Source organism: Dunckerocampus dactyliophorus, chromosome 9 (assembly GCF_027744805.1).
Source record: "Dunckerocampus dactyliophorus isolate RoL2022-P2 chromosome 9, RoL_Ddac_1.1, whole genome shotgun sequence".
Taxonomy (NCBI): Eukaryota; Metazoa; Chordata; class Actinopteri; order Syngnathiformes; family Syngnathidae; genus Dunckerocampus; species Dunckerocampus dactyliophorus.
Window position 1 is genome coordinate 11,840,760 of NC_072827.1, and position 8,220 is coordinate 11,848,979.

General features: G+C 39.1%; 1 protein-coding gene across 3 annotated transcripts in view; it reads left to right on the forward strand.

Moving 5' to 3' along the window:
* The window catches only part of epha3 (eph receptor A3), a 147,255-nt gene extending 141,779 nt beyond the window's left edge, over nucleotides 1-5,476 (forward strand). For all 3 annotated transcript variants that reach the window (XM_054787917.1, XM_054787915.1, XM_054787916.1), the window contains one exon: nucleotides 4,926-5,476. The gene's annotated coding sequence lies outside the window, so the exon portion shown is untranslated. The remainder of the gene's footprint in view (nucleotides 1-4,925) is intronic.
* The last annotated feature ends 2,744 nt before the right edge of the window (nucleotides 5,477-8,220 follow it).

The following is an 8,220-nucleotide window of genomic DNA, read 5'->3' on the forward strand; positions in this document are numbered from 1 at the left end:
CATGTCTTCAATGGTTATTTAATCTTCTTTTGTCCACTATGTTTGGTTCTACAAGTGATGACTATAGGGATGTTATTTCATATCTGGAGGGCTTTAATAATGTTAAAAAACGCATTTAGGTGGTAAAGGTTTTCAATGCTCTATCTACAAAAATATTTGATTTCTAAGTAAGGAATCCTATTTTATGAAAATTCACTTATCACGGTAGGGTCTGGAACCAGTTAACCACGATAAATGAGGGATTTGTTTACCGTGCTGGAGTTGTGTGGGAGTCCACCTTTGTCTAGCCTACGTTCACAAAGAGAATTCATGCTGTTTGCTTATCCTATCACTTCTACATTTCTATATTAATGGAATTTCCCTGACTTTGTAGATCTTGTTTCGAGTTGTTCTGATTTATTTTGTGCAGGTAGACAAATTAATTTAATGATGTTTTTATTACGCACACAAATGCAGTAGATGCAGGTGAGCGAGTGTGCTGTGGCTTACAATTTTTGATTATTTTGTGTCTTTGCATATGATTTGTATTATGAAATGTGTTCAATTATCATTAAGCACTTAAGAGGAGCTTACACAGTCATTCTATGACTTGGCTATGTTGCACACGCTATGTTGTGCATGGTACGCCCTTAGTTACATGTAGGATTAGGTAACTGATTTCGACAAACAAGAATGAACCCCTACTAAATGTTGCCATTACATCATCACCTGCTGCATCCCTCCGGTCTGAGCCAAAGTGGAAGATCAAGGAGAATATCTGTCTTCACGCTGTTATACCTGAGCGGGCAGTGCTATTACCACTCTGTCTGCTAATGTTAATGGCGATGGAAGCAAAACTGAGAGGTGGGCCCCCAGCTGTTAACACCGTTGCGCCTTTCAGAGAGAATCGATTTTCAGTGAAAGCTGAATGTTGCGTCGCTCTGATGTCAGCACTTTGCCACCCGCCATTCTTTCGCACTTATTCCTTCCCTTCTCACCTCGCCTCGTCTCATCTCCCATCCTTAATTTACAGCTCCTCCCTCCCTTAGCTCATTTCTCCTGTTGCTCTCCCGTCACTCTTCCAGTTGCATTGCTTCATTAGGACTACATATTCAAAGATGTGGTTTTTGAGCAATCACCACAATTTAAGGGAAATATGTAAATTGTAATTAGAATTTTAAAAAATGTCTCCATCTTCTCTGTCTTTATCAATGCGGGGGGTACGATTGCACTGACAGTGAGTCGGCAACGCGTAGGGTGCTTTGTTTGGGCACTCGTAGAGCGATACTGTACAGACTAATTTCTGACGCGATATTGTACAATAACTGAGACATAGTAAAAAAACCAAGGCAACTTTTTCATTGAAAACGAAATCATACAAAAACTGAGGTGTTTGAAAACAGAAGTTTAACTGAGGTACTCTTTCAGAGTCTGCTCACATTAAATTAATTATCTTTTGCAAGGTGTTGAGGTACATGGGGTGCCAAAAGAAAAAAAAAATAATCACAGTTTTTTTAGTTGGTATATAATGAATATTTAGCTCATTTTTCCTCACCTTTAAGAATTTTTTTTTTCACATTTGAGGTAGAAATTAAATGGTGACTAAGTGGCAAATTTGAATCTAAAATCTAAATCTAAAATATTGACTAGAATATGGTAAAAAAATAAATGATAAATATCAATCTAAATATATTTAATCTAAATCTAAATGTTAAATATAAATTAAAATGTTAACTATAAATATGAAAGGTAAAAATAAATGTTAACTATAAATCTAAATGCTAAGTATAAATCTAAATGTTAAATCGAAATGTAAATACAAATGTGTGTGTGTGTATATTTTATTTAATGTCTTTTAATTTTCACATCAAACTGTGAAATCTATTTTCATAGCATATCAACAGATCGGTGTAGTTGTTCTGCCACCATTTCTCCCAGCTCTGTTTGTATCAAGAAAAGTATTTTTATCCATAGTTTGTACATTTGTATGTGACAAAGGTGAACTGTGTGCTACAGGCATGTTTCTCTTACGTTTTCTTCCCATCCCTCCATTTCTCTCACTTCATATTTCTTTCTCATTCCTGCGTTTCTCCATCCTTTCATGCACATATTAAAGTCGTATATCACTGGGATCAAACCCCACATGTGAGAAGGAGTGGCAGGCTGATTTACTGCTGAGTTTCTTCTGTGTCTCTGAATTTTCTGATTAGGGTCAAGTGCCAGGGATGCAGGGACACACTCCTGACAAGGCCTGTCTGCGACGGCCAGTCGCTCTTGGGCTGTTTTTGCGCCTCCCTCGGCTCAGAGAGGCACAAGGCCACATCTTAATGTTACTTTTGACTTAAACAGTCGTTTTGTAAAGGATCCTGGAAACAGCTCTCCAGCTGCTACATAGGGATGCGTATTGAATGTTGGTATGGATATGGCACAACTATTCACTGAAATTAGTCAAAAGTGTGTCTCCCAGTATTTTTCCATGGGCAACTTTAGTCGTGCTATGTGAGTGTGTGTGTGTGTGTCATTAGGCTGATATTGCACTGAGCTATTAGACTGCATCTAATGATGTATTATTAATATCTAATATGGTGTTAACCTTGATTATAAAATGTGCCGTTTATTTTCTGTTATTTGTTGTTTATCTGAAGAGTGAGTGTCAACATGAAACTTCTCTTAATATTAGTCATGAGGCTATTGGGTGAGCAGCCCTTCCCAGAAGAACCATAAACTAATCTGCATTCAGTGTTAACAGTACTCAGGCCAGGAACCATGACCCAACCTCACCAGTTAGCACAACACAGCACCGGGCAACTGGGACAACAGCGAAAACAACAAATGACACAAGCCCACGTGCTGCCGAGGCTCGGAGGCGTGCATGCATGGATGCTTGCACATAGCGCATAAAGCAAGATTTCTATCTCGTCTTTTCCGTCCAGAGCCCCCCCCCTTCATCTTTGTTCCCTCATGTGTTTTCATGTCTGCAAAGGAGACATGACAAGCTCTTTCCGGCCTTTCCCCAAAGTGAGCCAGTTCACAATTTACCACAGTCCCTCTGTCAGCCAGCCAATCAGTCAGTCAGCTATACCGCACTCGTCCTGCAGGAATGCAGGGGAAGAGTAGCTCACCCCCAGTTAGAACCTCAGCCCTTTCATTTGCAATGTAATCCTGTGTAGAAAGAGAATGTGGATGAACCTGCGACTGTAATGTCAGGGCAGATTCAGGAAAATGTGCTAAACATGATAATCCCTCTGCAGCATACACATTAATTTTTGGAATTACGGGCTCTGTTACCTTTAGTACATAAATATAAATCTTGTGGCTCTGCTTGTCCCTCTAATGTAGTGTATACTGTATGCACGGGGGAAAGTAAAGCTATTTACTTTCATGCTAATTCTGCCTGACATTTACAATTACCGCTGTGTTTGGTTACAGCAAGGCCAACTTTAACAGTGCTGTTGACTGTCAAATTTGGTTAAGGCTTTTTTTAAGGCGCCGCTTTCCTTTCATGGGAACCTTCTTGTTTGGAATTCTGTGTGTGCGCGTGTGTGTGTGTGTGTGTGTGTGTGAGAGAGAGAGAGAGAGAGAAGATCAAATGTCCTTATTAACAAGTTTGCTTTTATTGTGCATGCGAAAAGAATAGTCAGGATGCAAACGGTCGTACTAGTGAGAAAGTTGTATTTATGTGAAATATTTTTAGATTAATAGTCATTCAATGTGGTGCACAATAGTAATCATACATTACAAAAATATTATCATCCAAACAATGGTTAGGGTGGTTATTTTCGGTTAGGGTTAAGGGTAGAAAAAGACATAAAAATAGGGTTAGGGTTAGCTTGAGAAAGATCACAAAGTCTTCATCATTTGATAAGGTCAGGGAGCATCGTGTCATAGGTTGGAGTTACTACAACATTAATTAAAGTGGGAAAAAAGCATGTGCTTGGAAACATGAAACTCAGACTGACGTGACTCAAGCAAACAACCTTTCCTCCCTGTGTTGCCCTATGCTGATTTATTAGGTAAAGCACGAGAGCGTCTGTCATTTAAACATAAATATTACATTATGACACCGGTCGCCTCTCCATGAAAACTCCAAGCTCATTTTAGATTACGTGCCATGACATTAGAAGTGGATCCACATGTCCTTTTGTGAACTTTCCCTCAAGTGTGTCTATAGGAAGTGATACTATTTTAGCATAGGGTGACCAAATTGTGATTAACAAAAACCAGGACACTCGGAGTAGAAGATACTCAAATGATACTCAAAGTTGACTCAAACATGCCTTATAATTTTAATACATTTAAAATATGTCCCCCGCCGGTATGGATAGAAAATTGATATATTACGATAAGTAGAGACACAAATTCCAAAGGAAGAACTTTCAAAAACCAGCATGAAAATGATTCCAACAACAGAAAGACACAGAAACCTGAGGTTGAATGCTTGTTTTGGAATGAAACCGATCTTTTTGGGGAAAAATGTGCTCTCTAGAGTCACAAGAATTGGGAATTTGAACCACCGTTGTGCATAACGCCCTAATTTTACTAGACTTCAACCCGGCAAGCGTCAGAGGATTAACTGTGTGCATGTTTTGTTTTTTCTTTGGCTTTCTGGCAATACAAATTCAAAAGCCACCTACACAGCAGCCTCTAAAGTGCCCTGATGCAGGCCAATTTAATTGCCCAATGGAAAACAATGAAATCCAGGATATTTTCATAACTTTCTGAGGAACACCAAGGACGGCTAGAACAGGATGTGAAAACAGGGCATGTCCTGGGAAAACAGGAGGTTTGGCCACCCTATTTTAGCAGAAAACTTCACCACAAAGTTGTAATGAAATGTTTGCTCGGTTTTCGTAATACAGAGACAGTGTGTAATTATTCTGCATTGTTTAGTGAATGTAAAACAAATTATTCTCTATAAAACTTTTCTGTTATTAATTGTCAAACAGTGGTGTCTGGAACCTTTTGTGCCCACCAGGTAATGCCAACCGAAGCGGTAAAGCCGGGACAGGCCTGGCAAGCCGGTGGTGGATCAAAACTTGCTCAAGAAAAACGCGGAAAGCCTCGAAACGGACAGACCATCAGGAATTTAACCCAACAAACTTGGACCAAGGATTCTGGCTAAGCGAATATTGGACGACCGGAAGCCCAATATGAAACAGCCTTTGCGCTGACCAAGAAAACGTTGGGAGGAACGAATCAAAGAAATCACCCAACGAGACAATGGCCCTTGACAAAACTGAATGGCGCAATCTGGTTAAGAAACTTTTGACAGACAGGCCAACTGGCCTACAGCTGTCAGGGTGAGAAGCTGTCTGAAGTTTAATTTGATTTACATTATTTCCTAGAAAAAATAGTTTGGTTTCGTTTTTTTGTCTGACCTTGTCTGAACAAATTAATACAAAAAAACGAGGCACTACTGTAGTTATGTAGTTATGTTATTTTGCCTCCTAAATGATGCATTTTGTTAACGCCATTAATAAACGTCTTAGTCACCCTATTTCATCAAATGACTGAAGCCTCGTGGAGGTTTAACACCAATATAGCATATGCTACAGTATATATTTAGGATTTTATTGGACTGGTGAGGGCTTTACAGAAACAGGATGGAGCTTATTGCGACAGACACAAACCACTGAGTCGTTCCCCATCAGATATTATCATAAAGGGGGAAAATGACATTAACAAGCTAGGCAATATCATCTGGGTTTTTATGCATTCTGAATCCCACTCGCTCTCCAATTACAGTCAGCCAAACGGTTCAGGGAAGTGGCTGTTGAAATTCACTAATGGCATGAAGAGTATGCCGGGGACATACTGTATAGACAGACAGATAAAGTCATGAGGACTGTCAGACATGTCACTATTGATTTTGTAACATGACACTTTGTCTTAATGGAGGCTTTATGTTGTTAATAGTGAATTACAGCAGGGCATTGTTGGATGGAAGCTAGCATTTAGGGGCTATAAAATCATTTTGCCTTTGTGATTGCGTATATAAATCATATTACTGCAGTGTATGGAATGGAATCAAATACTGAGTATAATTTCTGTTTTTTTAAACCAATTTCAAATGTGGTGTAATTTAGGTAAGAATAATTTGGAAAACCTGATATTAAACAAATATCCATGAAAGAGTGATTGTTTCAATTACACGTCATCAATGGCTTGCTAGACATTTCCCTTTGCTATCCCACTTTGTAACCTTTTTTGTAGCTATAAACTTGAATAACTTATTGGCACAATCTTCCGAGGTTTTAACATGGTAAGTGGTTTTAACATGTTAACATGGTAAGCATGCTACTGTTAGCATTTTAACCATTTTCACAGGTTTAAACTTACATAGACATTTAACGTTATGTTAGGTGTTAACATACTAATAGCATACTAGAATTGTTAGGATGCTAACATTAGCATATTAGCATTGTGACTATTTTATCAGGTATAAACGCATCTGACATAATGCTGACATAACGCTAAGTGTCTATATACATAGACACTTAGCGTTATGTCAGATGTTAGTATGTTTGCTGTTAGCATTTTAGCCATAGTGCAGCTATTGAGGACCACTAAATCAATTCAGAATGTACAGACACAAAGCTTTCAGGATACTGGCTTTGCGTCTTTTCACTGAACAAAAGCCAAGTGTTCAGGAAGGGAGTCAAGGGGCCATACAATACATTCAAGACAAATGTTCTATATTGACGTTACATTCCGGCTTAGAGCTAATCTTGGCACACACACATGGCACATTGCCCACTTTAGGTAAGTGAGGTATGGCCATCAAAGGCCTTGTAATGATGTGATGGTCCGCTAGTGCTTCAGTGTCAATGGATGGAAAATGTGAGGAGAGATCAGAGTCAAGGTTTAGTGTGATCAAACACAATCCTCCCAAATACCAAAATCCACCTCTTTCCCCTTCCTTCCGCATAAAGTGGAGCGATCAGGAGGATTTTTATTTAAGGTTTAACAGCTTCATTTGGATCCCTTGGTTATCGTCAAGCGTATAAGTTATAGGAAGTGAATACCAACAGAGATGAGCATTTCATCCTACTCGGAAAGTCCGGAGCGTATGCAACTTTCCAGCTGACGTCACGAATTGGAACAAAAGTTGTCAGTGTGTGAGGAATGAGTCGGTATACGTCGGTCGTGTACGTAGTTGTGTGGTTTGCTGTTGGGTCTTCATCATGGTATGTGCTGCACACTTCCAAAAAGGAAAGAAAACTGTGTATATGTAAGGCAATCTCCATATGACTGTGGATATTTTAAAAGCGCATATTTTTCTATGCGTTTTGGCCTCTCGTCCACATGCATGTTTTTGTCCTTAGAAACTGCAGCCAAAGTCCTGCTGGGTGTATGTGGACGGGCAAAATGTAGCTATTTGGTTTGTGTCATAAGAAATGTGTGACATTACAGTAATCCCTCGTTTATGGAAAACCTGTCTTTCTAAGTATGGTTTTTAGCATTACCTCCATATAGTACTTGTATGGAATACTACACATTGCAACATGTCTTTGAACGCATCTTTTGAGTGCCTTATGCAATAACCCCTTGCTACTTCACATTTTGAATTTTGCGGCATCCCTCTATCATCGATTTTCAAAAATATATGAATTAATAAATCATGCTGTCTCATGGTTGAACATGGCTGAGAATTAGTCATAAAATATGCATGTTTAATTTAATTGTACATATTTTTTCAAGCATAAAAACATGGCTAAATGTACTAAAATACAAATATAAGGCATTCAGACGATGCAAGACATTGTGATGATATGTAGTATTCTGCACTGGTCTCTAGGTGTCAATAATGGCATTGTAATGTTCGGTGAGACACACACACACCAGACTTGGTCGCCAGAACAACAGGCTTTTATTGCAGGTCTGAATTATCTCACAATAGGCACAACGATCCCTAAAAAGATACTGAATAAAAGCGCTAACCACTAGCCAAGCTAAAACTCAACTCTGAAATCCTGACATCTGGCACAATCCATGAGTGCCAGCCTGTGTGACAGTTTAGTTTGTTGCCACTTTTATGCCTTAGTTCCTGTTTTATGCTCTTATTTTGGTAGTGCTTCCTGTTTTGCCTGGTTTGTGTCCACCTGCTTTGCTTTTTCCTTCATCACTTGCACCTGTTGCTAATTTGAGTTCTCCTTCCATTTAGTTCAGGTGCGTGCATCTTAGTTTGTTGTTGCATTGTTAGTGAAAGCCTGACACGCTACCGCAAACCTGTCTTTCTTG